This window comes from Anolis sagrei, chromosome 4 (assembly GCF_037176765.1).
Source record: "Anolis sagrei isolate rAnoSag1 chromosome 4, rAnoSag1.mat, whole genome shotgun sequence".
NCBI classification, from domain to species: domain Eukaryota; kingdom Metazoa; phylum Chordata; class Lepidosauria; order Squamata; family Dactyloidae; genus Anolis; species Anolis sagrei.
In genome coordinates this window covers 214,825,672-214,849,802 of record NC_090024.1, presented here as the reverse complement: position 1 = coordinate 214,849,802, position 24,131 = coordinate 214,825,672, and positions in this window count along the sequence as shown.

Here is a 24,131-nt window from a genome sequence, read left to right as displayed (position 1 = left end):
CTGAATATACAGTAGACATGAAATGCCTCTAATTTTGAAGGTGGTTCCTTCCTCCACCAAATAACTGCTGGGATTCAACCCCACACTGCCCAAGTCTCAAGTTCTCAATGAGGAACAAGCTAGTTAGTTTAGAATAGGCCCTTTCCCCCATGTCTCCTGAATGACAGTTATTCTTCTCTCTCTCTGCTTCTGCTCTTATTCTGATTGGTTGGGTAAAATTGATACTTTTCTTCTGCAAGCCTTTATTTAGCTTTTTCCATATTAGAGTGTGCTGTGTGTTTTGAGATCTCTCTTTTCATGTGTGTCAGGAGACATGTAGTCATTGGTGTTTTTTTCCTCTCTTTGAAACCTTAGAAGAGAAGGGTAGTTCAGACCCATTAAGAAATGCAGTTATTTTTCATTATTGTAAATAAACCTTTTGTGATTTTTAAAGACAAGACTCTGCATCCTTGCCTGCCTAAGCTCTAAATTCTTTACATTATCTGGATTTAGTTTCAATTTGTTTGCCCTCAGTCCATTACCACCCTTGGGCAATGGTTTAGGTGCAGAAGTGCTTCCTTGGTGTCAGATGGAAAGGAGTAGTAGAGTTGGGCATAATCTGCATAAAAATGGTACCAAACTCCAAAACTCCAGATGATCTCTCCCAGTGGTTTTACGTAGATGTGACTTGTGAATTTGGGTCAACTCTTCAGTAATGAACTGAGAAAACATTCTGCTCTGACTAAACCAGCTCTGTTAAATAAGCACAGCTATTCCAAGCCCAGATAGGATTGTGTTGAACCTGTCAGCCAGATTGCTCTTAAAAATACAAAGTTTCTCAGGGGAAAAAGTAGTGGAAATCCTAAGGCAGTGCTAACATGTGTTTTCAAATCCAGGATTTTTCATATGAGGCAGGCAAATTGGCATTGTGGCTGGACTGTCACTTTTGAGGACATAGCTATAACACGGTGTTCCCTCGCTACTTCACGGCTCGCTTTTCGCAGACTCGCTGTTTTGCGGGTTTTGCCTCCTGACAATGATGGAGTGTGGATGGGGGTTTCACACTTCCCCTAGGGAGAGAGGCAACCAATCATAAAAAAGAGAGAGGGGAGATACAAAGTAGTATGTAAATCACGGCCTTATAGCCCCTTCCTTATGGCTAGAAAAAAAAAGGTGTGTGGTGCCTTTAAATCTCTCCTCGCTTCTTCCTCTCCCTCAAAATGCTCTCTCTCTCTCTCTCTTTCTCTCTCTCTCTCTCTCTCTCTCTATATATATATATATCCCTATTTCACGGATTTTCACTTTTCATGGGTGGTCCTGGAAACGTAACAACCGCGATAAGTGAGGGAACTCCTAAACTGGTTTGCCCCCCCCCCCACACACACACACACATTCCTTTCCTTGATTCTCTAATCCCTTTTAATTGATGGATAAAGCCCCACCAATAGTTCCCAATTCCACTATATTCCTATTACTTATCTTAGTTTGATGGGTCTCTTCTGCTTTTGTGCTTGCAATTGCGAGCGAGAGGGATTTCCCTCTTTCTCCTCCTCATCATTTGACATATGTCCATCATTTATTTAATTCTAAAATTGCACAATTACATGAAAAATAATTAATTTAAAAATTAAAAGAACTACAAGGCACATTCGTATAAATAGGGCAGGAAGACAGGGTTAGGGAGAATGTGGAGAAGACTTTTCGTGGGACCACAGATTGTGCTCTTGAAGAGCATGAGGTTTGAAATATAATAGCCAAACAATCAGCCTATTTTTTAAAAATTTTCTCTTTCTTTTTTGACCATTGTTGTTTTCTACCTAAACAGGTAAGTATTATGGACAACTCAAAAACAACCATAATTTTGTGGCATTTTGTGGTGGCTTCTAATCAAGATATTCAACCCAGCTCTGAATTTTCCTTTGTTTTCTTAAAGATCATAATGACTTGGATCCCACAGCTCCTAATTTCTCAAATATTCACAGGCTAGTGTAAATATTTAAATTGTTCAAGATACCCCCAATAGCGTTGTAAATGTCAAATCAATTATTGTAATTGATAGCACTTGGGATGTCAAACACATGTAGCATTTATTTGACACCAGCCAAAAATGACCATGGCAAAAGTATGCCATAATACTTTTTATATTATCACAGTTGTACAAAATAATTTTAATGCTTAAATGGTACTCTGGTATAGTTATAATATTTCCACAGAGTATTTTAAAACCACAAACCAGATAATTTACAGAAGGGGAAAACCATTTAGAAACTGATCGGCTGGCAACCCCCTGATTTAATAAATGCACAATGACTAAAGCTTTCTTCAGATTTACACATATTTTCCTCAAATATATTTATTTTCTTCAATATCAGTAGATCTTTTGAGTATTTCTACAGCCCAGCAAAAGAGCCTTATTATTTGCTTCTAAAGAGAAAAAAAGGCACAATGGAATATAACTTTTTAAAACATAATGTTCTAGTTACCGCTGAACCAAAGAGCTTAGAGGTTCAGATTATTCAGATATAACATTGGCTGACTTGAAAGAAATGGTCTTACCTGGTCTTTAGAATCATCTTACTTTGTAAGTTTGTTATGAAAATAGATGAGTGAATGATAGAGAAATCTTGACAGAGGGTGAAGCATAATAAGCCACTGTTAAGAATGCATAAATATTACTTTGCAATTGATTTGCTTTATTAAAAACATTTTCCCCTTTCAGTTATCTAGAAATTGGCAAATTTTGGTAAGATCGTATATAAAAAGGTGTTATGAATATGTCCTGATTGAATTCTATAGATACACTAGTTGATTGCTATTCTGTTGTTAAAGATTGTGGGAATGAGAAAGCTGGGAACCTTAATTCAACTCCAGAAATATGATTGATTAAAATGGGAATTTAATACCATTTTTCAGAGATAAGCACTCAATAGCCTCTATTTAAATCAGAGATGGGGAACATGCAGCCCATGGGCCATATAAAGCTCACGAAATCATTTCATCTGGCCCAGCCCAGAGAATGGCATGTGCCACAGTCTTCCCACTTAACCTGGCTCCTTTTGCTCCTCCAAGCTGCCACACTGACTCTTCTGTGGGATGGATGTCACTTCTGGTTTCCTCTCCTCACGCAGGAGCATTCTGCTTTCCACTCTCATTTTTGGCACCCTAGGCAAACCCAGTAAGCATGTGTTCTTGCAGGACTTTGGAATTTTCATTTGATTTTAACTTTATAATTGTATAATTTATAATAATATATACTTATATAATTATCTATTTGTAATAAAATAACTAAACAAATAAAGCTATGAACCATGAATGATGTTATACATATCCTAATGGCCCTTGGTAGAAAAAAGGTTCCCCACCCTGATCCTTTCTCCCCCGTTGCATTTTAAAAAAAAAACTTCAAATCCTCTTCATCCCATTTATGCAAATAAAGTATTGTGTTAATTAAGAAATTCTCACCCATCCCTTAGTAAGAAGTAATGGAATACATCCGCTTTAAAAACCAGGCTATAAATTGCAAGCTGTCACCTTTGACACGAATTTATGGACAAAATTCTACACATGGGGTGCAAAACATAAATCTTTACATGTGAAATTATACTCTAGTTCAAATTAGTAACCCAGTTTAGATCACAATGTTCTATAGTCATGTTAGAAGTTTTTCTCTTTAAAGGCACCTATATTTAAACATATGTTACTCTTTTAATATTCTCAGAAGTATTTTTAATATATCAAGGAATCTTTCTTGATATATATTCATTATTTTACCACATTAAAAGAAGAAGAGGAGAAGGAAGAAGATTACAGAAGTCATAGAAAACAATTAAAGATAAGTGTTTTTTCAAGGATGAGTGTAGCACTCATCCTTGAGATGGGAAGGACACTCTAATATGAGTATTCTTCATACCCCAATTTGACTAATCTCGAGTAGCTTTGTTTCTTATTTATGTACTATTAGATCAGGTAATTGTGTATCCAATATCCCTGGATCCCCTGGATCTTAATAACTACAGACCAGCCTTTAACCTTTTTTTTGGAGGGGGGGGGGGGGGCTGATTGAGAAGGCAGTAGCCCTCCAACTCCAGGCAGTCTTGGATGATGCTCTTCTTTGGCCCATTTCAAACTGGCTTCAGGGCAGGATATGGAGTTGAGACTGCTATGGTTACCTTAGTGGATGATCTTCATTCTAACACTGACAAAGGGAGTGTGTCCCTTCTGGTGCTTCTAGATCTCTCAGCAGTGTTCAATACCATGGTATCCTTCTGAAATGCCTAGAAAGGCTGAGAATCAGAGGCACTGTGTTGCAATACATATGAAAAGATCAGCCTCTCACTTAACATTGAAAAAGTGCTCTGCCAGCAGGCACAAACCAATCCCTCTGCAATATCAGCAATAAAGCTTAATGGTGTAATGCTACAAAATGGTGACCATTTTTGTTACCTTGGCAGCCACCTCTCCACAAAAGTTGACATTGACACCAGAATACAACACCAGTACAGTGATGATACTACCAGTAGAGCATTCAAATGAAACATAATGTGTCCGAGGATTGAGATATTCCTAGGGATACCAAGATGCTTATTTATAATGCTGCTGTCCTTCCATCTCTAGTTGAGTGTTGTAACAGGAGGTCAGCTGATTTTGAAGAGGCACAAACACCAAGCAAAAGAAAGAAACATGTGCGGAAGGGAACGCACACTGAGCAAACCCTTGTTGTGACTGCTTTCCATCTGGAAATCTATGTTCTCATGGTGAAAAACCATGTGGCTCCTGAATAGGTCTTCAGAGTTACTTATGAACTCACCGTCAAAACTCTATCATTGGAAGACAATCATACCCAGCCACAAGTATGATGATGATGCTGATGGTTGCAATGATTCTGAATGTGCCTCTCAGGTAGGTTCTAGATGGTGGTGCTTGGGGATAGCTACTCCTCAAAAAAGGAGCTGTTACGTGGAATGACACAAGGGGACAATCTATCCCCAATACCTTTTAGCATTTTCATGAAACCACTGGGGAAGATTATCTGGAGACATAAGGCAGAATAATATCAGTACGTTGATGATACTCAAGTACTGTAAACAGGCCAAATTGAAGAAAGGCAAAACATTTCTGACAATGAAAGGGAACTATTCCTAGCAATTACAGGACAATCACTTGCTTACCAACAACCTTCAAGCTGCTTACAGGCATTTTAGCTGATGCAATCCAATACCACCTGGAAGTGAAGAACTTGCTGTCTCCTGAACAAAAAGGAAAAAGGGCACTACCTTGACATGTGGGGGGGGGGGGTTTGTGCTCCAATGAGTCAGGGAGCTAAGCTGGAGGGTCACTCAAACCAGAGAGGCCTCTGATGAGGAGGTGTCCAAAACCTTGATAAGTCAAGATGCCCAAAACCACGGAGAAGACAATAAAAAGAAACTGTATACTGGATTGGTCACCCGCATCAACAAGGGCCACATCTTGTGCTGGAGTACTTAGACACTTGGCGAAAAATGGACTACAGGACTCAGAATCTTCAGCTGAGCAACCAAGGCTGAAGTTACTGGAAGCATTGAAAAAATGTCATAAATACATGTGTGCACAGAATAGAGAAATTATGGCTTGCTACTACAGATCAATCCGGTCAACAAGAGGATACCTCAAACAAATGCATCAAATTTGGAAAGAAATACACCAAAATAAACAAATTATTATTATTATTATTATGCTTTACAATACCCTTAGCAATACATCTCACCTATCTCAGAAACAGTATGGATTGTGTTACTTTAATTAATGTTTTATTGTTTATATTTTAATTTGTTTGGATTTTAATGCATTTTTTTATTTATCAATATGTATGTATATGTGGCATTGATTTGTTGCCATTGTAAGGCCGCCTGGAGTCCCCTTCAGGATGAGAAGGGTGGAGTACAAGTGTGGTAAATAAATAAATAAATAAATAAATAAATAAATAAGATGCATTTTTGTTTTTTGTTTTTGCAAAACCTAAGCAGAGCTCTTGGTGATCCAGGCTCATGGAGGTCTCTCACTGATACATGGTTATTATAAGTCAAAGCTGATTAGACAATAACAATTCTATAAATATGACTCTCTCTCTCTCTCTCTCTCTCTCTCTCTCTCTCTCAAATCTAAATATCAGTATTTACATTTTTAGTACAGCACAGTTTAAAACAGCACAGATTATGAAGGGTTAAGAGAAGAAGTTGCATTCCTTGCTTTTCCTGATCACGTAGCTGGTGACCAAAAATAGACCAAGAACGTTAGCATCACTTGTGGCTTGTTGTTAATTGTCCTGTTTTAGATGCAGATGTTTTTCACTTCCAGACACTGACTTTTTTTTTTTTTGAGGAGTATAAAATATGCTGCTTTGGCATTTCTGAACCCAGTAAAACTTTGATTTTCTATGCTGAGATAAACATCAAATCCCAGTAAGCAGTTGCTTTTTTGTCTTTCATGAGCTATAAAGTAACAAGACCTCTTTTAAGCAGGAGCGCCTCTGAAATCAGGAATTTTCTTTGTTTTCCCAAGAGAAGTGTGGTGTGCTTTTTAGAAATGTGATTGAGCCTCCTCTCTTTTTTAAAAAAAAAAATTACCCTGTGAAGAAAAAGAAGAAGAAGAAATTAGCATTGGAATTGACAGCTCCATTTGAAAGCTGTTTGGTTAACAGGCCAGCTTTGGTTAATTTGCTGTGATTTTCAGTGACTGTAGAAGTCAAGAGTGTCTTTAATCTGCCCCAACCCTTGAAATGTGGGTGCATTAAAAGGAACTATCAGCAGTATGCTTGATCCACAATGTGTCAATTAAATGCATCTGTTCTTTTGTGCAGGCTGGCCAAGAAAAGTCTTGCAGATAAGAGTTCGCTTTTATGCAAGCTTTCTTTTCTTCCACACATGAAATTAAAGTGCTGCTTGCTTCAATGAGATTTGTAACATGAATGTTAAAAATGAACATAAAACCTACACAGACCAGAATCCATCTGCCCTTTGCTTCCTGTTCTACATGAATAATGGGTAAATGTTAACATACACAGTCTCATATGAGAGAAAATAAAGCAGAATGTTAGGCCTAAATCTTGAACTGGGCACATTCACACTATAAACTTTATCACATGAGCCTGCTGTCTTGTTCATATAATATGGAAGCATACAGGTTTTTTAATCAGTTTTGATCACACTTTTCTCACTTTAGTGATTCATGATCATGCAACCTGATTTTTGCACCACAAACTTCTGAGATGAAGAGCTGCAGTGGGAAGAATTTTTCACACATTTCTCCATCTTGGAAAAGTAGGACAATTAGCAGGCACCTACAAGACAGACACAGCATTGTGCAGTGAGTTACAGTCAAAGGCATCATTATCCCATGGCATTATCCCATTATCCCATTTGTGATAAAGTCCTATACAATTATATCACTATGATTCCACTTTAACTGGTATGGTTCTGTCATTTAGAGATCCTGGGATTTGCACAATTCTAAATGCCACTCTGTAGCAAGAAAACTGTAAACCCCAGGATTCCACTAGATCAAACTATTCAAGGCAATATGCATACAAATGCTATAATTAATGACCCTTGGTTTCATAGAAGAATCTTTTCATCTCCCCTCCCCAATATTTCAACTTCCCTCCCCACTGTTACCCCAAAAATTACTCTAATAGACTTCCCAATCATTCAGAGCCAGCTGGGAAATGTAAAATGCAGGGGTTGATTAAGTGTGGCCTGCATGCAGCATGCAGCCTCTAGGTATTTGTTGCCAACCTTCAATCCCCACCTATTCCAAAAAATGGCAAAAGATGCCACAAAACATTGGCTGGAAGCACATCTGTTAGTCCCACTAGTTTACCCATTGAATCAATTGTTCAATAATGAATTAATGTATAATTATATGTAATTGGCTCACAGTCTGTATTCTAGACAGGACTAAAAACAAAATGTAGACAGTTATTTTATAATTATAAATTGATGAAAGCCAATTTTATGCCTTTTGCAGTATTGCTGTGGCATAGTTAATTTTTATTTTTATAGTTAAAGAGAGTTGACAGCTGAGGAACATCACATCATTCAAGTATAAAACCCATTCCATGGCTTATTCTGCTTATTTGGGTGCTGAGCTGGTGGGGTGAGAGTCCTCAGTACCAAAAATTGATAAGAACTTTCAGGATTTGTCTGCTATTTACTAATAATTTCACTGTTACCACTGTTAGGAACTCGGTCCAGTTATTGCCAGTTCTGATCAACAGTGACTTCCTGGGAAAATTCTTTCTAAACCTTATCTAAAGATCTTTGGTTTTCCCCTGGTGGTCACCCATGAAAACATCTAATTTAGCTTCTGAATTCAGATGTGTTCAGATTTGAGTCTCTATAAAGTACATTTCTTTGCCTTTCTAGCACCAATCCTTAAGCTAGTGAAAGCCCCCCCCCCCCCCACTTCCAATTTTACACCAGATGCAGTATTTATTTATTTAGAACATTTATTTATTTATTTATTTATTTAAATAAATAGCTATCATTCTTCCCCCTCTTGTAGTCTGGACAAACATTCCCCACTGTCCATTACAAGGGTGAATTCACAGGTTCGGTTTCAGCATGAGCAAGTCCATGATTGAATTATCCCCAGTTGGCCTACCTTCCACTGCTACATGATGGCCTGTTGATATCAGAGATAGTGATCTATGACAACTGATCCATAGTGTCTATTTCATACATTTGAGTTATGAGGCAATACCTGAAATTATCATATTAGAAGTACATGTGAATTTAAATGATGTATGCAACACTTGATTGCAGTATATTAGGAGCAGCCAAAATTTAGGAGTGTTCTATAAAAATCCCCAGAGAATTGAGGATGCACCATATGTACAACAGCATATCCAAACTTGTAGAAAGTTGATCAGTTGGGGAAGATATTTGTAAAGAAGGATTGGTAGAAAAAATTCTTAGAGCCATGATTAAAATGTATACATGATATTTATTATATGATTCCCTTTATGCATATGTTGAAAGGGATGAAGACATCTTTACGTGTCATTCAATTTATGGAATAATATTTTTGTGCATCTCATTTTCCTATTGCACTCTCAGAAATATGCTCCAAAGGATTAGGAAATCACCTGTCACAGTGTGTATATTGAGGTAGAGAACTGTAGGGAGATTGATTTCAGCTAAAATCACTTGTTGGCGGTGGTGGGAATGATGGTTATAGAAACACCTCATAGAATGATAGAACCTGCCAATTTTATCTCCTTTTTATTTTTTTTAAATACTGCATCTTTGTGCATGTTTTGAAATGTGCATATAGTTTGGATGCATCCTGCTACCAAGTAAAATGTTCCACCACTATTATGAACTCATTTGATATGTGCATATTTTTCTAGTTCCACTGTTCAAAGGACACATTTCATAGAATCATTGAGTTGGAAGAGATCACATGGACCATCTAGTCCAACCCTCTACCATGCAAGAAAAGCACAAAGTTTTTGTGACACGTGGCCATTCAAGCCTCTGTTTAAAAGCCTCCCAGGAAGGAGCTTCCACACACTCCAAGGCAATGAGTTCCACTGCTGAACAGCTCTTAAAGTCAATAAGTTCTGCCTAATGTTCATGTGGAATTTTCTTTCCTGTAATTTGAACCCTTTGCTCTGAGTCTTAGTCTACAGGTCAGTGGAAAATAAGCCTGCTTCCTCTTCTATATGACATTTCAAATATTTATACATGGTACACAATCATGTCTTTTCTCAACCTTCTCTTCTGCAGGCTAAACATACCTGACTCTTTAAGCTGCTCCTTATAGGATAGAGTCTCCAGTTTTCTGTCTCCATACTGATTCCAGAGCTTAGCTTGTATCGGGTGCCTAGACAGTCCAGGAGTGTTAATCAGGTGAGGGGGGGGGGGGAGAGAAAAATCACCATAATGCATTCATCACACTCCGACAGATGGAAAAGTTGAAATGAGGAAGAGAAGCTGCTTTACAGACAGCTGGAGGGTCTATCTGTTTGAAAGCAAGATCATAATTTCATAGCTACATCTCATAGGCAATACATTTTGAAGATCCGCCTGATGTCTAAAAACGGATCTCTCACACTTGAATAACTGGAATGAATGTAAAACACGCCCGATTTTAACTCATGTAAAGAAAATTGTGTCTGTTAATAATCCACACTGAATATAAGTCCTATCTAATAACTTTTTAAGAAATGTTAGAAATAATTGTATATCTCATGCTGTATGTATTTGAAATATGAAAGCACATTTATTAAAAGTTTTGCATTTCATTTTAAATAAAATGGGGGGGGGGAGATGGCTATTTCTTTTAATCTTCAGACAAAAAGGAGCCACTTTTACATCTGAAAATCAGCTTGTTATTGATCCTATCCCTGTTAATATTCATGAAGCTCTATCACAGGACTGGAGATTTTAACACAGTGCCCCCACACTCTAAATCAATTCCCATTGATTTCAATTGGCTTCTCCCATCCAAGCATCGACCTTGCTTCCTCCCTTGGAAACCTGCTCCCAAGGTCCTTTGAAGCACACTAGCAGCATAATGAGCTCAGAGGGATCACATGAGACTCAGAGCTGGCGATTTGCTAGCTCTGACAGCACATGGCTAGATGCTCTTCTCTAGTGAAACCAAGTCTGGTGTATATGAAATGCTCATCCTCAAAGAAACTTAAATCTTCCTTATATATATATATATATATATATATATATATATATATATATATATATGTCTTTAAGAGTCTCAATGCAGGTTTGGATATATAAAATCCCTTTTGATTTCTTCACATTAGAAGTAGCTAAAACAACAAAAATCCGCAATTCTATTATAAACGTTCATGGGTCAGCTTCCAACAGAGAGGTTCTGTAATATGGAAGTAAGCAAATATGGTGGGTCTAGAAGCCATTTTTTAACTAACACATATTTCAGCATTCACAAAGTGTTTTTGATCTGTATGTTATTTAGCCACGGTACCCACACCATTCACCACCACACCCATCCACACCTGCTAGAAGTATCAGAGTTCGAAGCATCAGAAGACTGAGACCGAACCAACAGCAGCTGTAAGGCCCTAAATTCTATCCTTCAATGGAGCGCAGGCTCTGTTCACGCTCAGGAAGGGATCGAGGCCAGAGCTCCAGACATGCAGGGAGACACCGAAGAAGGGAGAAGGGGAGCAGCTGAATTGCACTGGAGAAGGGAGACCATTAGCTGCTGGTAGCTGGCTGCTGCTTTAGTTTAGCTGGTAAAAGAAGAGAGAAAGGCCAATTCTTTGCTCACTATTCCAACAAAGAGAGACACAGTCAGTCACTTGCAGAAAGTACAATATTATTATCCTTTTTTTGGTCTTGATAGGCAACCTTAGAGTTGTATATTATAGCTGCATTTTTGGGAATAGGGTTACCTTACCACACCTGGAGTACATTGCTCTCTGTCAGAGAAGAACACAGACACTTGTTACTCTCTGACAAAAGTCATGTCAAGCATTTCCAGAGATAATGACCTTGTACATAATCCAGCAAAAGAATACAAACACTTGTTACACTGAAAAAATTGGGTCAAGCATTTCCAGAGATACTAGCCTCATTATCCAGAAAAAGAGAACACAAACACTTGCTACACTCTGACAAAAGTTGTGTTGAATCTTTTCAGAGATACAATAAACATGAAGCATTCCTGTGGCAGTGGGTTGGGTCGTGTATCCTCTGGGTCTGCCCATGGTTTCCAAGGGGGGAGAGAAAGGGAGGGGAGCACCCCACAAACTGCAATATACAACTTTGAGTAGTGGTGGTAGTGATGCTAGTACCAGTAGAACTGCTGTGATTTGACCCTGTCAATCCCAGTTGCCAGTTCCTCTTTCTTTGGTGGGGGCATGGCTGGATTTGCCTATAGAGCTAACAGGAGGATAATGTCTTAAAATCTGAAGGGGGAAATCTAATAGAACTTGTTTCTCTCCCAGACTCTTCCTCTGAGTCTCCAGCTGGCAGTGAGCAGGATGAGGGCCCTGCAGAGGAGGCTGCATCATCAAACCTCCATTCTCCTTGCACCACACCCATGCCCACCCCCAACCCCACTGTTATAATGGGAGGCCGGGGTCATTTCCTGGTGCATCCTGAGTGTGCCATGCATGCAGTGTACAAGTATTGCAATGGAAAAGTCAGCAGGGGACTTGAGGTATCTGTCTACAATGGTGTTGAGGATGCACATGAAGAGGCATCACCTAATGGTTAGAGTAGAGGGAGAATCCGGAAGGTTCTGTTTATCACTATCTGGAGGAACCGGTAGAGAGTCTAGCTTGCGATCCATTGGTCTACCATTCTATGTGGAGCCAGATGTGGCTGATCTGTCCATGATTGCCCAGAACTACAGAAGTTGTTCACCTTCCAGCACACAAAATGAGAGAGTTTTCAGCCTGGCTGGAGATGTTGTCATCCCTCTCTGGAAATTGTTGGACCCTGCCTTGGTGAAACAGCTGGTCTTCCTGAAGGTCAACCTTTCTCTACTGGGGTTCCCAAAACTGGACCCTGATTCTTAAATTTTACAATGTTTGTACAACACAATTTTTGCAGAACAAATGTTACATGTAGCACGTACCTGCCTCTCAATTTGTCATGTAGCCAGGAAAACTGGCTACCACCTGAACCGCTTCATGAAAAATCTGCTACAAAACAGGAGTTTTTTGTAGAATTCCAAGGCTAGAGAAACAGATGGCAAAAATGGAAGGCCGGCATGCCTCAGGGGAGCATGCTTGCTCCAGCAATATTTAACATTTACACAAATGATCAGAAACAGAGAGTTTCATCGTGCTGATGATCATGCCATCACCACCCAAGCAGGAAGCTTTGAAATGGTTAAACAGAAGCTCTCCAAAGCTTTAGGTGCTCTTACTGCTTATTGCAGGGAAACCCAGCCGATTCCTAATCCATTCAAAACACAGACATGTACTTTTCACCTTAAGAACAGACAAGCATCTTGAGTGCTGAGGATTACTTGGGAATGAATTTTGTTATGCTGCAATACCTGGAGTATTGCAGCACACCAAAATAGCTGGGAGTGACATCTGAGGCATTGAACAGACTGTGCTCTGGCACCACGTGATACAGAGCCAACCTTAAGAAACCGGGCTACAAAGTGGAGTCCATGAGATGCGAGTGTGGGGAAGAGCAAACTACAGACCACCTATTACAATGCAGTCTGAGCTCTATCACATGCACAATGGAGGACCATCTTATAGCAACATTAGAGGCACTCCAAATGGACAGCTACTGGTTAAAGGACATTAAGTATAATGCCAAGTTTTTAACTTTGTGTTTTAAAATACATTACAACTGTACACTCAATTTGCTTCTGACACAATGAATGAATAAATAAATAAAACCACATTTTTTTCAAACAACAATTATTACAAGCTGCCCCAATGGCAACATGGCATGAGCCAGTGCCACACAGCCAGTACAGCTCCTCCTTCAGGAGATCAACCAACTACCTCATTGCCTTGCCCTTTCACTAACTCTCATTTTTGGTAATTTTTGAAAGAGTTCCACCAATTGTGTGGGAGTCTACCACAAAAAAAAACACCAAACATGTTACTACAATGAACTTGTAGTAAAAAAAACAACACCACAAGTGTTACTACAAGTCACTTGTAGTAACTGCAGGATTTCCACTAAACTACCACATCTCCCTCATACTTGCCATTTGGTTTTTGGGGAAATCCCATAGAGGATTCTATGCAGTACTGCTGCTGTCTCTGGATGCAACCTTCCCACAGCATCCACAGAGTATAGAAAGTTTTTAATGAAAAATAGTCTTTCTGGTATCAGTCTGTCCCCTAGCTGTCCTTGGGGGTCCATGGCTGTGGGATTCCTCCCCTCCTCCTAGGCTTTCTTTCTTTGGGAAAGTGACTGGCCTTTTCGGGGGCATAGTGACCAGCCACTATGTCTCCAAAGCATATAACGGTGTAAAGAATTGTTGTATCTCATAGGGCACAATATCACTGTGGTGCTTCAGGTCGGAGATATATTGTTCTGTGGATCTGGCTATGGGACTCCTCCCCCCTCCCTTTACTTCTTTGGGAGAGTAACTGGCCTTTTGGGGTGGGGTGGCCAGACAACCACTCCAGCTCCCTGACCCCCAGGCACCATGGATCTCTCCTCTCCTTCTACCGTTCCTTATTACTATTACTACTACTATAAGCATGAAAGGAACTATAAATAAGTGCCCATTTGAAACCTTTTAAATTAGATACTCTTTTCTTAATAAACTTATTATTCTTGTTCATCTGTGTGGTGTTGGGGTGGAAAAAGATCAAGTAGGTGGCTGGGCTGAAACAGAAATAAACAAGGGATTTTGTTTGGGCTCAGAAAACTGCTCTTGAAGTTCAGAAATTGAAGACTCCATCAGTTTAACAAGTTTAACTTTTTTCCTGGCACTGACGAAGTTTGGGCAAGGCTGGAGTAAAGCATCAAACCAAAAGAAGGTTTGGAATTTTGGCTGCTTGCTCTCTTGCTTTTCCTGCTTCTGGCCTTGAGACAGACTGAAGGATGCCCCTCCAGAGGAGGAGGTGGAGGAAGAGAGGGCAAGGGCAGAAGCTGGATCCTATCCAGCACCTCATTTAGTTTGCCAAACATTCTAAAATTTGATGGGCTTGCTCACAGTGGTAAATATGTCTTGTCCTCCAATATAGCCACTGGCCAGTAGCCACAACCCCACTCTAGACAGCCATAGCTAAAAATATTTAATATCTTTACATGTTTTTTAAAAGTCCCCATAAATCAGGGGATGTGGTAATTTTTCTGAAACTTGGAGGAATAATGCCTTGATTATGTTGTGTAATTGTAGAGAAATTCAAGGACATTGCTCTTATAGTTTTTGAAAAATGGTTTTTGGTAAAAACCTTAAACATTCTCCAAAATTTCATAGATGAGTGAAATGTTCCAACACCTGACAGGGTCAGAGTGGTAAATATATTCTACCATTGTAGCAAGTTCCACTCCAATAGCTCTAAAATGAGGGGGAAAGATGCCCTGGAAGCTCTTCAGGTGTGTAATTACTTTAACGAAATAGTAAACAAAATTTGGTTATTCTCCTTATAGTAACATTTTTTTTTTACTAACAATACTTTAGAAACACTTTCGAAATGAAATGCTGGCATCCCTTAATTTAGTAATGACTTTTAAAACTTATCGATGACACCTGCCTACTATCTAGGTAGGATATGCATGCTATCACTATGCTACAAATGGCTACTGAACAATTTGGGTTTTTTTACATTCTTTTTGGAATTCTGTTATTTGAATGGGTAGGAGTGTATTATTTAATATGCACAATGCTTTTGCTCCTTTATTTCATTGTCTTTTAATGAAGTATGAGATCATGTGGTTCTCTTGCCTTTCTGTTTTCCCTTTCTGGGGATCCTTCCTGTCTCCAAGTAGACTATTCCTATCTTTTTGTGCAATCGGAGAAGGCCAGACATTGCTGTACTCAATGGGAGGAAGGCTCTGTAATTAAGCAGATCCTGTGCTGTTTACAAAAACACTTAAAAATACACAGTCTGCCAAAAAAATGCAGTTTCAAATGCTAAATTTAATTAAATATGAGATGGAGGTGATGACTGGAAAGGAGGTTGCTGTGGAGTGGGTGAGTTGTAAGCACTGTGTAATGAAAGTCTTTGTAATTCTCTTTGAAAAATGGCATTGATGTAAGAAGAAAGATTTGTCCAAAAAAGAAAAGTTGCCTCTATGTAACATCTGCTACATTGATGGTTCCAGACCAAAGCTTTATGCTTGACAAAATCAAATCAAATTAAAATATAATTTTATAATGATAACACAAAACAATGAAGAAAAGCTCATTTTATGGCAGAAAGAGAGACCTAATGAGAAAAACCTATTGTTCAGCATTAGTGAGGTCTTGAACTTGGATTTGACTTTATAGCTGCAGTAAGTAGTTGTCTCAAAATAAGAGACTTTTTGCAAGCTGTGTGTAGGAGCTGTAGCAGCCCTAACAGAACTCTTAATTTTGACAAATAGCTGTGTCTTTATTTTAGCCAATTTAAAATGTCAATTGCCACTCTTTGGACTTCATCAGATGGATCTGGGGCAAAGCACTGGAAATCATTTTCTTGCATGTAGAATCATCTTCTTTGCATGGGATTCTCTCTTTAAAGGAAATGAAGAATTTGCTTACCACCATCACACAGGATCGCCCCCTCCCGCCTCAACCATCTGCTTAGAGGAGACTCAGACACCATTCTTAAGAGAGATCCCACTTCTGGCATACTTTATTTTCTCTTTCAATCCTGTTACTCTAGAAGAGACCCAAGGCACCATTCTTAAGACAGACACCACTTATTATTATTATTATTATTATTATTATTATTATTAAATTAATTATATTATAGCTAGCATAAAAACATGAACCACAGTTTACACCCCCCCCCCAAGTTTGTTTACTGCTACCTTAAAATTAATTATATTGACAGTAATATTCCAGTCAGAGGTCTATTAGCTATATAAAACATCTGCTCCTACTCCTCTCCATATGCTAAAGTGCAAAGGTGAGTTTTTAGTTGTTTTTGTTTTTAAAAGGCTACTTCTGGACTACTTTACTTTCCCCCTAAATAAAGATACCCAAGACACTGTTCTTAAAGCCACCTATTCTTCCACATCACTGAAACAATTCAACACAAGTAATTTGATAGATCCCATCTCATATGTCTTTAAGTGCTTTTACCCATTTCCAGGAATATGGGGAGCTCAGAAGATGATTTCTCCCTGTACTCAGGTCCCCCTGTTTCTCCACACTTCTGGCACAGTTCATTAACGAAACACCACAGATGGCAGCCGGAAGTCTGTCTGCATCATATGATGGGCTCCATGGTACTTCATCTATTAACTGTTTAGAAGTGTATGAAAACGGTGGGGGTGGGGGGGATTGCATGTGAAGTCCCTAGAGACTTTAATAAGATGTAATTTACTCCCATCCCTTTTTGAAGTCAGGAGAAAAAGGGAAACCCAAGGAGACTAGAGACAGTGGAAGGCTGCAAAACCAACTTTGCAGGTTGCAAATAGTCCCAGCACTTCATTTGGCCTTTCTAGACTAACCACTTGCTGATGCATTTTTATTACAGAAGACAAACTTAAGTCTCTCTTCCCATGTGGTGTAGAGCCAATATTTCTTTCACAAATCTATGAGTGACACTTAACTTTTCATAATAAAACTGCTGACAATATTGTCTAACATCACAATCTGCTGCTGGATTCTGCCCATAGTGAAATCTGAGTGTGTTTGGTGTGGTTCATTCATGTGAAAGCAGCTAGTATAATGCAAGTACAGCCACAGGTATTGATATCAATCTTACTTGCTTCTAAAGGTCTTGGATTGATAGGAAGCATTGAGATAAATGAGATAGCTATGTATTATTTATCAAATATGGAGCTCTTTGGAATATTTTAGGAACTCATATGCTGTGGAATTGACTGGTATACTGAAACATTATATTTCTTTGCATTTGTATTATGGCTCCTTTCTAACAATATACAAAGTTCAGTTCAGTCAGCTCTCCACATTTATCAGAGTTAGAGGCACAGGACCCCCATGAATGTGAAAAGCCATGAATAAAAAAACCTTTTTAAAAAAGAAAGAAAGAAACTCTCTCTAGGAATCTCTCAGTCCTACAGCATGACTCTATGATCAGTTCCAATCAAAGTTGGCCATAGAGTCACACCGGAGGACTTGGAGATTCATGGAGAGAACTTTTAAATCAAATCTGTGAACAATCAAATCTGTAAAAGTTGAACCCAAAATTATTTTAAGGCACTTAACACCTGTAAAGTAGACTGAGGTGGCATGAAGGACACCTGTTCATAATTTTTCTTATGACAGAGAATTGTATTTCTGTTTAAATTATAGAAATGAATTCGAAATGTGCATTTACATGGATACATTAGGATATACAAACTATCTTCTTTCTAAGTGACACATTTCCAACCAAACAAATTGTCAGGGGTTCAAATCAGCATGAAATATATTTATTATGTATTTATTTCATATATTTGTATCCTGCCCTTCTCACCCTAAAAGGAGACACAGGGTGCCCTTACGGCAGGTAGCAATTTGATGCCAATACATATAAATATAATATATATATATAATAAACAAATACAATTAAAATCATACAATTAAACAATAATTATTAAAACATCAATTAAAAATTCCCTGTTGTATAATGAAAGGGACTCTTCACTCCTGTTAGGGAGCAAAATATGATTCTAAGAAACACCTTCTTGCAGTGAAGTGATCTCATCCAGAACAAAATCAACATGCAGACACAAAGCTGTTGGTCTGAACTGGAAGGCTTTTCTTTCTTAAGTTGTAGTAACAATACAAATAGTACAAATACAGTTCACTGCATAGCCACATTTATTACAAAAGCTGCCCACCTGAGACATGTCATTCTTTCACAAAATGAGGTCTCTTGTCATGGCGATCAACTTATTTAAAATCATTTTGTAATTTAATTGAATCTGATTTAATTGAATCTGATTATTATTTAATCAAGTTTTAAGTGCTTAAAGGTAGTTTTGCTAACTATTACAGCAGTGTTATGATAGAAAATTGTGTTTATTATGTCTCTGTATAGTCATCATTTGTTTGTTTTTTTACTGTTGATATGGTTAGAGGACTAATCAATAATATATTTTTGAAAATGGGAAAGGGTCTTCACAGAATACAGGAGTGTTTTAATATTTTTGAAAATTTTTCATTTTTACAGTCTTGTTTGTGAAAATTTTGCTTCTATAAAATATAAACTTCTGTTACCAAAATATTGCTCTAAATAATACAATGGATTTGCATTAATAATGTATTTTGCACAAAAAACAATATTTCTTTTGCTTTAATTAAATATTCATCCAAAATTTGCAAAATTTAAAAATCAAAAAATGTAAAAGTTGTATGAAGAACATCTTAAACAGACAGTTGCATTAGCTTTAAAGAAAGACTGATCAGTGATTATAGCTCCTTTATTTAAATACAAAAAGGGATATCCTGTAGAAGCTGGCATGAGACTTTCTTGTAATTTGAATCCATTGGTTCCTAATAATATCCACTAAAATAGCAGAAAAGAGATTCCATCCAAAGATAAGAAATAACTTTTTTACCATAAGAGCAACTGTGGTGGACTCTCCTACTTTGAAATCTTCAAACAGAAGTTGGATTGCCATCTTTTGGGTGATTTTACTTGTTCCTGACGGGCAGGGGTTAAACTACAAGGCCCTTGGAGTTCCAGCTTCATGATTCTATGTTTATTTGATTCTAGGTTTGGAAATAATTACATTAAAAACCTACATAAGCTCACCCACTGGTAAGACAACTTTGAATTATTCTTTATTGAATGTGAGAATGAAATAAGGAAAGATTTACATCCTGAGTGAAAAGAGTGAATGTGTATTTAGAAAGAGCAATTTCCATTTTTCTCTCTGTAGGGCCCAAATATCCAAGGCCATTACTGCCTGATAACATGATTCTTTGTGTTTTCTCAATTTTCATCTCCCAATGAATGATAGAACAATCCCATTTCTACCTGTGACACCCTAGGAGTATTCATCTGCTGCATCTCAATCTGGTGGTTTTAAATTTTGATCATCCCTTTTTAGTCCTTTCAGACAGGAGCCAGTGAATGTCAGAGCTCAAACAAAACTGGGACCTGTCGGCCCATGTTCAGACAAATAGCCCCAACCAAGATTATTTATTTACAACAGTTAATACAATTGGTAGTAACGACTTTATAGGCAACCTCTAAGTGCAGGCAAGATGAAAAATTTACTAAATTGGAGTATAAAAATTCATAAGAAAATGTACAGAATCAATATTTCATGGACCTTGCTTTACCTTGCCTTACACAAATCTACTCTAGAGCTTACATTAAAATTTAAACCAGCTCCGTGCGACAAGTTCAAATACAGGGGCCATTTCATATTAGTTTAACTTTGGAAGATTTTTTCCCTCTCTTTGTTGGTTTGTTTCATAAATGAGAAAGAGAAAAAAAATCTGGGGAGTGCAACACCAATGTGGCAGCAATGCAGGATATTCCTTTCCTGTTCCCCCCCCCCCCCCCCAACAGAATGAAAATAAATATGGGATAAATCCTCTTTTAGATCTGATTGTAATATTACAACCTATTTGATAAGAAAAATAATAAGTGCATATAATCATTAGCAAATATATACTTTCAGACTTCTTCAAAGAGAAAAAAGTTCACATTTTTCCTCTCAGGACACTATAACACATAGTTCAGTAATAGGGACATTTCCACTTAAGTGCATGTTTGTCTCTTTTTTGGATGGAACACTGATGGCTATTCCCTTGCAATTTGCATCCCAAATGTTCACCCTCCACAACTTTCAAGCCGAGAGAGAGGGGTTGATGGTTTTATGATCAGAAAACCAGCTTTATGAATTAATTTATCTATTTATTTATTTAGGGCTTTTATATCCCGACCTTTCTCAACCTCGGCAGAGGGATTCAGGATGGCTAACAAAGCAGCACCCCATGGCACCCACATCAAAACATAAATATACAATTAACAGCAATGTAATAGTAACAACAATATGAATTAAGCCATAAAAACAGAATAATAGAGTTAGAACCAATCATGAAGGTCATTGAGTGCAACCCATTCTCTGTTTAAAAATCACCAAACTCCACCACATTCTGAGACAGCACATTCCACTGTTGAACAGCTCTTCCTGTTAGGGTGTTATTCCAAATGTTTAGGTGGAGTCTCTTTCCTCTAGTTTGACTCTTTTGCTCCATGTCCTAGTTTCTGGAGCTACAGAAAACAGGTTTGCTTTATCTTTATTATGACATCCTTTCAAATATTTAAACATGGCTATCATGTTACCTCTTAACCCTCCTTAAAAATACTCAGGTCCCTATGCCAATATTCAGAGGGCTTGATTTCCAGGCAGCAGCAGCAGCAGCAGCAACTTCTTCTTCTTCTTCTTCTTCTTCTTCTTCTTCTTCTTCTTCTTCTTCTTCTTCTTCTTCTTTATACCCTGCTTTTTCTCTCCACAAGGAGACTCAAAGCAGCTTACATGAAAAGCATTTCAATCCAATTTAGTCTCCCCTAGGGGGTTGAGAAGGGTGGTGTAAAAATACCCGAAATAAATAAATAAATAATCTACAAATATATAAACATTAAAATGGGATTAAATATCATTGGTATTTTAAAAATCAGTTAAAATTCATAAAAACATATTCAAAACTTAAAACCACAGCACTTCCTGATTTCAACATTTAAATCTTCTTCTTTAAGAGCCTGCCTGAATAAAAATGTTTTATGATTTTGGTCACTCTCCTCTGGACTTATGAAATGTAAGAAACGGGAAGAGGAGGGAAGGAAAGCAATTCAGATGTCAAAGCAGTAGAATTATAGAGTTGGAAGAGACATCATGGACCATCCAGCCCAAACCTCTGCCATGCAGTAAATGGCACAATCAAAGCACTGCCGACAAATGGCCATCCAGCCTCTGTTTAAAAGCCTTGGAAAAGGGAACTTCCACCACACTCCAAGGCAGAAACTTCCACTGCTGAACATTCTTACAGTCAGAAAGTTCTTCCTAATGTACAGGTGGAATCTCATTTCCTGTAATTTGAACACATTGTTCTGAGTCCTAGTTTCCAGGGCAGCAGAAAGTGTGTGGTAAGCTTCTCAATTGTCAGGAAAAGCAAATATCACATAGGAAATAAGCACACAAATGCATCGGTTAGGCACTAGTTTCCCTAAGTCCTAGTCTCCAGGGCAGGAGAAATCAATCCTGCTCCGTCTTTTATATGACATCCTTTCAAATATTTACATATGGCGAGTATGTCTTCTCTCAACCTTCCCTTCTGCAGGCTAAACATACCCAGCTCTTTAAGATGCTTCTCATAGGACCTAGGACAGAACCCTGTGGCACCCTACTAGTCACTTTTTTCCAGGATGAAGAAGAACCCTTGGTAAACACCCTTTGGGTTCAATCAATTACAATTGTTCTAGCCCACATTTTAGTAGTTTGTTTGCAAGAAGGTCATCAGGGACCTTATCAAAGACCTTACTGAAATCAAGATATGCTATGTGCACATCATCCTCTGCATCTACCAATCTTGTAACTCTATTGAAAAAAGACTTGTTTTTGATAAACCCAGATGCTCTTCATTCTGGAGGGAAGAAAAAGTATGGTACACTCCATCTGGGAGCATAACATCTTTTTTCACCTCTTTGTACCTGAACCAACTGCAGCTTCCTATTCTGAATTGTGTATCCTTCACTTGTTTATCAGTAAGGAGCATCTGTAGCAGTCTTTCCTGGGGCTTGGCACCTGATGGTGAAGAAAAGGCACAAAGCTGTGTAAGCAACCACATTATACTATATCTGCTTGATGTGGGCTCTCAGCTTATGTGTTTAATCTTCACCATTTAATAAGGTCTTAGGTGAAAGGTAGTGTAGAGAAAGAAGATGAATGAAGAATCAAAATCATAAATAGAAGTTTAAAGTAAATGAAATGGTTAGTAAGTCACTAAAAGTTAGTAAGGTGTTTTTTTTGGGGGGGGGGGGGGGGTATGTAGAGTCTTAATACAAAATGCCTACCATTGGTTTACATTTTTCCACCATCTAATTATCTGGTTCATCTCTACTTATTCCCATACTACTGAAAAAGGTTTAGGATTGTGTCCATAGTGCATGGTTTCTGAATGGAAGCTAAAGAGTCTGACACATTTGGAAAGACTGGGTGATCTTGTCTTACATGTTATACTGTAATTCATTAAGCTGCTAAAAATATTTAGATACTTAATTGGCATTTAACAAGATAGCTATAGGGTGTAAATGAGACATTAAATCCTCTTTTAAAACGCTCATTAGGTTCGTGTTAGAAATTAATTGATCTTATTCACTTGCTGTAAACTGTTCTTCTCTCCCACATCAGTTGAGAAACTCAGGATACTGGCAAAAGATTTTGGGAAGGTAGTAGTGTCTTTGTATGGCCTCCTGGCTATAGGACATATCACCTTAACTCTGGCTTCAGTGAAAAGAATGGTATATTAGAGCCATACTTTATTGCCGTTACTTGCATAGCAAGTAGCATTCATTAGGAAAAATGCAGTAGTGATTTGAAATAATCATTGGACTCTTCAAATGTGTCATTCAATCAAATTCCTATGTGGTCATCCTGAATATGATCTGTTGCTTTGCATGCCATCACAATGAGTATTTTGTAGTCTCATAATCAAATTTTGCCAGCTCAAAAAACTACAAAACCTATGATATGATGCAAAAAGGAACATGCATACACAACTTTATTCATCATATTTTTATAATGCCTGTGTCTCCTTGAAAATACACAGGTGAGGATGCATGGTTCTCTATCACCCCCCCCACCCCCACCCCCCTGCAGACACATCATCTAGCCCCAAAACATAGGTATGATGTAGGTTCAAGTTGATGGTAAGTGATCCAGGGTCACACATGGAGCGTTTTGACTTAAAGGGTTCTGTATCCAGATGCTTTAGATACTAGTCTAACATGTTACATCAGCACCGGGTTCTTATTTCCTATCACTGAGTAATTCCAGATATCAGCAAAGTCTGACTTGGCAACAGTGGTCCATACCTTAGTTACATCTAGAATGTACTATTCTAATGCACTCTACGTGGGGCTGCCTTTGAAGACGATTCGGAAAATGAAGTTAGTGCAAAGGTCGGCTGCCAGATCCAACCTATCTTTGAGACCACTTCTTTTTTGATGAACCAGCATGGGCTTTGAGATTGGCAGGGGACACCCTTCTCTCAATCCCACCACCATCTCAAGTGTGGTTGGTGGGAACAAGAGAGGGGGCCTTCTCTGTAGTGGCTCCCCAGCTTTAGAATACCATCCCAAAAGAGATTAGATTACCCCCTACCCTTAAATCCGTCCATTCTGGCCTAAAAACACGGATTTTTAAACAGGCCTTTAGCCTCGAGCAGACTGAAATGGGCCTATATTAGATTGACACTTTAGCACTTTAGTTGTGTATTCATGGCAGCTGGTTTTAACCTTTGATGGAAATTGTTTTTAAATTGTGTATTTTATTTTATGTGTTGATAGTGGTTGTTTATAACTT